This window comes from Microtus ochrogaster, assembly GCF_000317375.1.
Source record: "Microtus ochrogaster isolate Prairie Vole_2 chromosome 14 unlocalized genomic scaffold, MicOch1.0 chr14_random_1, whole genome shotgun sequence".
NCBI lineage: Eukaryota > Metazoa > Chordata > Mammalia > Rodentia > Cricetidae > Microtus > Microtus ochrogaster.
In genome coordinates, this window is record NW_004949096.1 from 6782576 (window position 1) to 6789331 (window position 6756).

The window sequence follows — 6756 nt, forward strand, 5'->3', positions numbered from 1 at the left end:
CAAACCATTTTTAAGAACTAAGGATGTATCTTCCGGTGGCAGAGTGCTTGCTGAACACGTCACACATGAGGCCTGAGACTGGACACCCTGAATTCAACCCAGTAAATACACGTGTGAGCGCACACACACATTTTAAAAATTCAACGCAGACGAGAATGTCATGTAGCACTTTAAAAGGCAAACATGTAGACTAATAAACAATCCTGGAATTTTCTCTGTCCTGGGCTGGGACCTGGCCTGGAAATTAATTATACTTTAAGTCAAGGCACTATAGTCAAAACACTATACCTCTGAATTTCTTCCAGTGTATCAGAACAGAAAAACACACAGCTGCTGGAGCCAGGGGAAATGAAAGAAGAACCGGGGCTGTTATGTAGACAGTTTTCAACAGAGAGAGGAGCTTATTCTACATGTTTCCTAAGACAGGGTCCCAGGAAAGCTCTTTGCCTGAGCTACATCCTAGCCTGCATTCTAGATTTCCTAAACACACCATCCCTTACCTGCCTTGCTGATGTAGGATGTCCTTCTTTATATGTATTGCTTTTATTGGTTCTGAATAAAGCTGTTCTGGTCAAAGGCTTAGCAGAGTAAAGCCAGGCGGGAACTCCAAACAGAGATAGAGAGTAGGCGGAGTCAGGGAGATGCTATGCAGCTGCTGAAAGAACCTTGCCAGTAGGCCACAGGCACATGGTGTTACACAGATTGATTAAAACACAAGAGTTAGCCAGGAATATGCTCGACCAAACAGTGTTGAAATTAATAAAGTTTTTGTGTGATTATTCGGGTCTGAGTGGCTGGGAAACTAAAAGCAGTCTCCGCCCACACCTTGCCCACAGGCTGGTCCTGCACAGTATCAGCAGGTCAGAAAGCAATTCCTCTAATGTTCTCTGTCCCTCGGGGATGCTCGCACAGTGGAAGTCACAGAGGAGAGACCCTACAAGATCTTTTCGAAGCCGGTAATAGGCTACAAACAAAGCAAACAGAGAGTGCGAGAAGGCTCAGCAGATAAAGGTGCCTGCTGCCAATCCTCAGCATCTGAGCTCAGTCCCCACCGTCCAGATGGTGGAAAAAGAAACCCAGCTCCTGAAAGTCATCCTCTGATCTTTCCTAAAGGCACTACGGTATACTAATACAACAAATGAAGAGATCAATGTAACTTTAAAACTTTCAAAGAGGCAAAAATCTAAAAATTGCTATAGTAAACTTTTTCATTCTATAACAAATCCAACCTGATAATTACTTATGCATTGCCATCCAAGGGAAACTAAAAGGGACAACAAGCTTCACTGGCTAAGTTGCTGTAAATGTTTTGGATAGCAAATACTTTTGCTATATTGGTAGACAGAAAATGCAGTGTGACTGTAATATGTAACACACACACACACACACACACACACACACACACACACAAAGAATCTAGCTTCCCAAATACAAGTTTAAAGAAATATACTTTTACTCATTTACTTACATGGACACAGACATGTAAGAACCAGGCAAAAGCACTTGTCACATTACATAATTATTTATGATGAAGTGTTCAAGGAATTTCTGAGGGCATACTTACTACTGTGGAGTAGATTTGATCTCAGCCTCTATAGCTCACATGTACACTAATAAACAATCCTGGAATTTTATGTCAAGTGAGCAGACGTGTGACACACTGGGCTACATAAAAGAGGCTTAGACACTGGTTCTCAATTTCTTGGACCATGTAGCTCATGCAGAGAATGAGTAGATCCCTGGACCTAGAGTCTGGGTGGCCTAGTCAACAGCCCGACAGGGGTGGGGGAGCACTGTTCACAGTCCCCAAGTGCTGCAGATGTTCCTAGAGACCACACTGGGAAGCAGGAGGCGGCAGTGACCTAGCTCAAGGGTTGAAAGTGACTCTCCGCAGGGCTGTAAAACGAGCTGTGTCAATTAAATAATTAGAAAAGTCTTTTGTTCTGCGGCCCATACACGATTACACCACTTGATGCGACTTGTAACCAAACACAAGCCATTAGGCTTGATTGCTAGTTAACTTCAGTTTGGGGGCAAATATTAGGGGAAAGGGCTAATGCCTGCACTCCTGACAAAACACTCCTTACAACAATAACAAGGCCTATGTAACCACTTCTTGCACTGAGCAACTAGAGTGAAGGGGAGATAGTTTATAAGACAGCAGCCGTGGGTGCCAAAGTAACATCTCTTTCCATAAAAACATCCAGACCTTAACTCTAAAACTCTAAAACCTGTAACGACAGGCGTGCTCTCTTGGTAACCTTCATTGACCCTGGATTATGTACATTATTGTCAATGTCCCAGCGTAATCACAGGATCCTCAAATGGGAGAGGAAGGGAGCAGAAGCTGTCAGACACTGGAAACAGAACATGAAGAGGGTGCGAAACATCTTACTGTTGCTAACTCTGCTCTGTTGGCCACGGCATACTCACGGCCTCTAGAGGTTAAGAATGCTCCGTAACTGCCACCTCTCAAGGAAATCAGATTGGGGGTTCTCCAGTCACAAAGGTCTCCGGAAGGGAAGGAAGCCTGCCACCTTGTAGCTCAGTGTTGACTCTAACCAGACTCCAGGTATAGGTGAAGGAACTGGAAGGTTTGTGTTGTCTTAAGCTATTTTTTATTCACTTGGCAGCAATAAAAACTATTATAAAGCACACGTGGCACGTGCCTATAGTCCCAGCTACTTGGTTGGCTGAGGTGAGAAGACAACAGGAATCCAAGAGTTTTGATCCATTTGGTCAATAAAGCAAGACTCCGAATCCAAACAAAAACAACAAAAGCCCTAAGCCTGCTATAAGCAGCAGCCTCATTACTGGAAGATAGTGAGACAGCATTTTAGGCACAGATTTCAGCCTGGAACCATGAACATAGATGGAGATTGTAATTCAGCAGCCAAAATAAATGCAGCAAAAACCAAAACAAACAAAGAACAACAACAACAAAAACCCACCAGGAGATTCTCTCCTCCCACCCCTTTCCTTTTACAAACTAAGAAAGGAACCCAGAAGCAACACCACCACTGAGCCACAGCGATTAGAGTGTTCAACACCAGCAGTTTCCATAGGATTCACAGACAGTGTAGGCACTGGGTGTAGTCGCAACACTTGGGAGACTGGGGCTGATGTACTTTAAGGCTAAGTATGTTATGTAAAATAAACATTATCATTTTATAGCAAGTTCATAGAGCCAGAGGAATGGAATTACCTGTCCCAAGACAACAGGGTAGTCACAAAGTCACTTTGGATGCATCTTGCTTGTACTTATCAACGCCTGGGAACTAAGTGGCTTAGCGTTGGCAGTCTCAAAGGCCTAAAGATCTTGTGTCCTTACAAGCTTGGACATGCAGTAGCTAAGCATGAAACAGACACCCAGAGATCCTTTACTCAGTAATTACATCAGCAGCTGGGGACAAAGAGCAAGCCACCATCACAATGGGGAAGCCCCTCCCAGCCACCTAGAGGCCCTGGGTAGGCCCCCAGTGCTCTTAAAATTGCACAGGATTTCAGCTTCACCTACGGTGGCCTCCCTCTCTTTACAACCTCTTCCAGGACCTCAAATCCCTGGCTCATCCCGGTATTCCCAACCCTAAAATCCGTTTGAGTTGGGTTTTTCTCTTTCAACCCACCCAGTGAAATGGAAGGTTTTCCATTTACAATAAAGTACATAACAAAAATTTCAGCTTGTTTGGAGCATGAGGCAATTCCCTCTTAGCCTCCCCAGACTGTTAAGAGCAATGTTGTGAGCGTCCTCATTGACATTCTGAGGTCTGTGTGTCAGCTCTGGAGAAGGGGCTTTTAAAAGATGGCCCTGGGAGGGATTGAAGTCTCCTTAACAATTGCCGTTTTCCATATTCCCGGAGCTTTTCCACGAGCGACTTTAGTGTTCAGAACCACCCTGTGAAGTAGGCTTTCCCGTTTACTGACGAGAAAACAAGGTTAAATAGCTTGCTTAGGACTAGCTACCAACAAAAACACATGGCACTCATTGCCTAAGGTTCTTTTCAAAGTCCTCCCTCAGACTGAAGGGTGGCACCGCACCCATGCACCAAAAATATCTGCTAAACAGTTTTAAATTTGGATCGCGACTAGAAGAAAAGCAGTAAGTCATCGGGGCTGAGACTACCCCTCGGCTCCCCCGCCACTGCCTTATCTGAGCGGCGCGGTGGGGTGGGGGTGGAGCCGAGGGGCTGCCGAGCTCCTGAACCGTGGGTGGGAGCAAAGTAGAGGTTTTCGGGAACCGGCCTGCGGCAGTGTGTTTTATTATAATGAAGAAGGCCGGCGGAGCTACAAGCCGGGGAGAGACGTCCCGAACTACTACAAGGAGAAAGGCCTCCCCAGAGAGAAGAAACAAGGACAGCTTACCGAACGCATGCGCTCCCGCTCCCGAAGTACCCCCACCTCTCACCCCAGGTCCTGCTACAGCCGACACTGCGCCCTTGCTTACCTGCCACCTCGCAGTTCGGTAGACCCAGCCACCGCCGTTCCTTAGTGCTGGAGGTTTTTCTGCGTTGCAAGCATCTGGTCTCGGGCTCAGCCAGTCGGCTGAACAGCTACCGAGCTCCTCTGGCCACTCCCAGGAACTGATGGCCACACCCCCAGCCGCAATTCAGTCTTTGCCTCCTACAGAGGGAGCTCGGAGGCTAACTAGTACTAGACCCTCAAAACCCAAACAACAGGAAAGACGTGCGTCTGTCTCCCTCTGATTCCTTACCCCAAATTGCTTCTGATTTTCCCTCTCTGAAAACAAAGTCACTTCCCAAAATGTTTTTGTGGCCATGTTTGCTGGCGCCCAGAGCTCTCTTTTTGCCCGTCATGGGTATCTTTAGCTACGGAGTGTTTTGTTTGGAATCATACCAAAATTCTGTCGAGCATTTGAAAACTTCCGTGGGCTGACTAGGGACCAGAACTACCGCTCAGACCTTCCCGAGTGCAGGTGTAATATGAAGTTGCCACTTAGCAATTGGAAAGAGTCGCATCCAGTAAAGAAGCAACAGGAACAATAACTGAAAAGAGTGAACAGTCCAAGAGGAATCCTCCTAGCGGAACAGGAGGTACTCGAGAATCGGTCTGGGAAGCTGCGGCATCTCAGGCCTGCTTTGGAAAGGGAAGCATGCATGAGACAAAAATCCAAGTTAGGCCATGGGGATGGGGGATAAGGGATGGGAGAAAGGAAACAATGATCCAGTTAGAGGTTTTAGGGTTTTTTTCTAAATTTATTTTATGTGCATTGGTGTTTTTGCCATGGGTGTTGAGTTCCCTGGAACGGGTGTTACAGTTGTGAGCTGCCATGTGGGTGCTGGGAATTGAACCCAGGTCATCCAGAAGAAAACCACTGCTTTTAACCACTGAGCCATCTCTCCAGCCCCTTAGTCTGTTTGTTTTAAAGTCTTTCAGTCCTCAGCAATAAGAAGTAAATTTTCATTTTTTTTGTGGGTTTATTTTTTTGTCATTTTCTTTCCCCCCCAGTAATATCTATTCCTCCAAAACATGGCCCATTCTCCCTGGCATGTGGTGGGTTCTCCCTGTTCTGCCATATCAGAAAGAGAAAAAAAGGCTGGGACTCCACTCTTCCCCTAGCCTATCAATTACAGAGACTGAGCTTCAATCCCTGCTATAGAGGAAGCACATGGACACCTATAGAGCAAAAAATAAAAAATTTAAAAAATTAAAGGGGGAAGCACCAGATAGGACATCCCCCAAACACATATCAAAATCCAATCCTTCCTAAAGTAGGTCATCTTCCCAGGTCTGGGCCCTTCTCTACTCTGGAAACTAGTAAGGCTTACCATAAACAAATCCTTCCATGGGAATGTTGCTACAATCCTACCCATTTAGGTGATCGTGAGCAACATCTATGCCCTTCCTAAAGTCTTAACAACAAAGCTAGGCAGTTTCCCCAGAGTCCACTCTGACGGACTGTGAGTCTATTCACTTTCCTGCACAGCACAGGGCACACTGGAGAGTCAGACATGGTGTCTTTCCTATAGGTGGGAAAACCTGGCCCTTCATGTTACACTTTCCCTCAGACGCAGAGAGGGCCCCCTGCCCTAGTCTTCCCAAGCTTGAATGGTGTAGACCCTCCTGAAGCCACATGCTGGTAGGGTGGCTTGCCTAACAGGTGAAATGGAGCAGCTGGGAGTGAAACCACAGATACTGAGCTCTTGCAGGGACAATCATAAAGACGCTGGCATGCACCCTTCATCATGATCCTTTGCCGAGTTCCAGGATCCGCAGGACCTAGATCCTGGTTTTCCTCTATGCACAGTGACTTTGAGTCAGGACTGCTTTGATAGTGTGCCTGTGTCCAAAGCTCTTTGTCTTGTATACATTGCCTGTTCTGTCTCCTAAGATCTATTCTTTTAGAATTCAACGTTCCTAAATTCTAAAATCCCAAGTATTTTGATACCAATTTCTTGACTTAACTTTTGAGATTCTTTTTCCCTACCTCCTAAGAATTTAGGGTTCTCCAGTGTGTGGGCTAATTTTATGTTAACTTGACACAGGCTAGAGTCATCCAAGGGGAGGGAACCCTAATTGAGAAAATGCCTCCATAAAACTAGTCTGAAGGCAAGCCTGTAAAGAATTTTCATAATTAGTGATTGGTAGGGGACAGCCCAGGTCATTTTGGGTGGGGTCATCCCTGGGTTAGTGGTCCTGGGTTCCGTAAGCAGGCTGAATAAGCCATGAGAAACAAGCCAGTAAGCAGCATCCTCCAAGGCCTCAACATCAGCTCCTGAGTTCTTGTCCTGACTTCCT

At 46.0% G+C, this 6756-nt stretch overlaps 1 protein-coding gene across 2 annotated transcripts in view; it reads right to left on the reverse strand.

The window, feature by feature from the left end:
- The window catches only part of Cd59 (CD59 molecule (CD59 blood group)), a 19221-nt gene extending 14617 nt beyond the window's left edge, over window positions 1-4604 (reverse strand). Inside the window, exon 1 of one of the 2 annotated variants that reach the window (XM_005364071.3) lies at window positions 4445-4604. The gene's annotated coding sequence lies outside the window, so the exon portion shown is untranslated. Of the gene's footprint in view, window positions 1-3205; window positions 3352-4444 lie in introns of those variants that run through there. The other variant, XM_013352753.2, reaches the window with a different exon arrangement.
- Between the last annotated feature and the right edge of the window lie 2152 nt (window positions 4605-6756).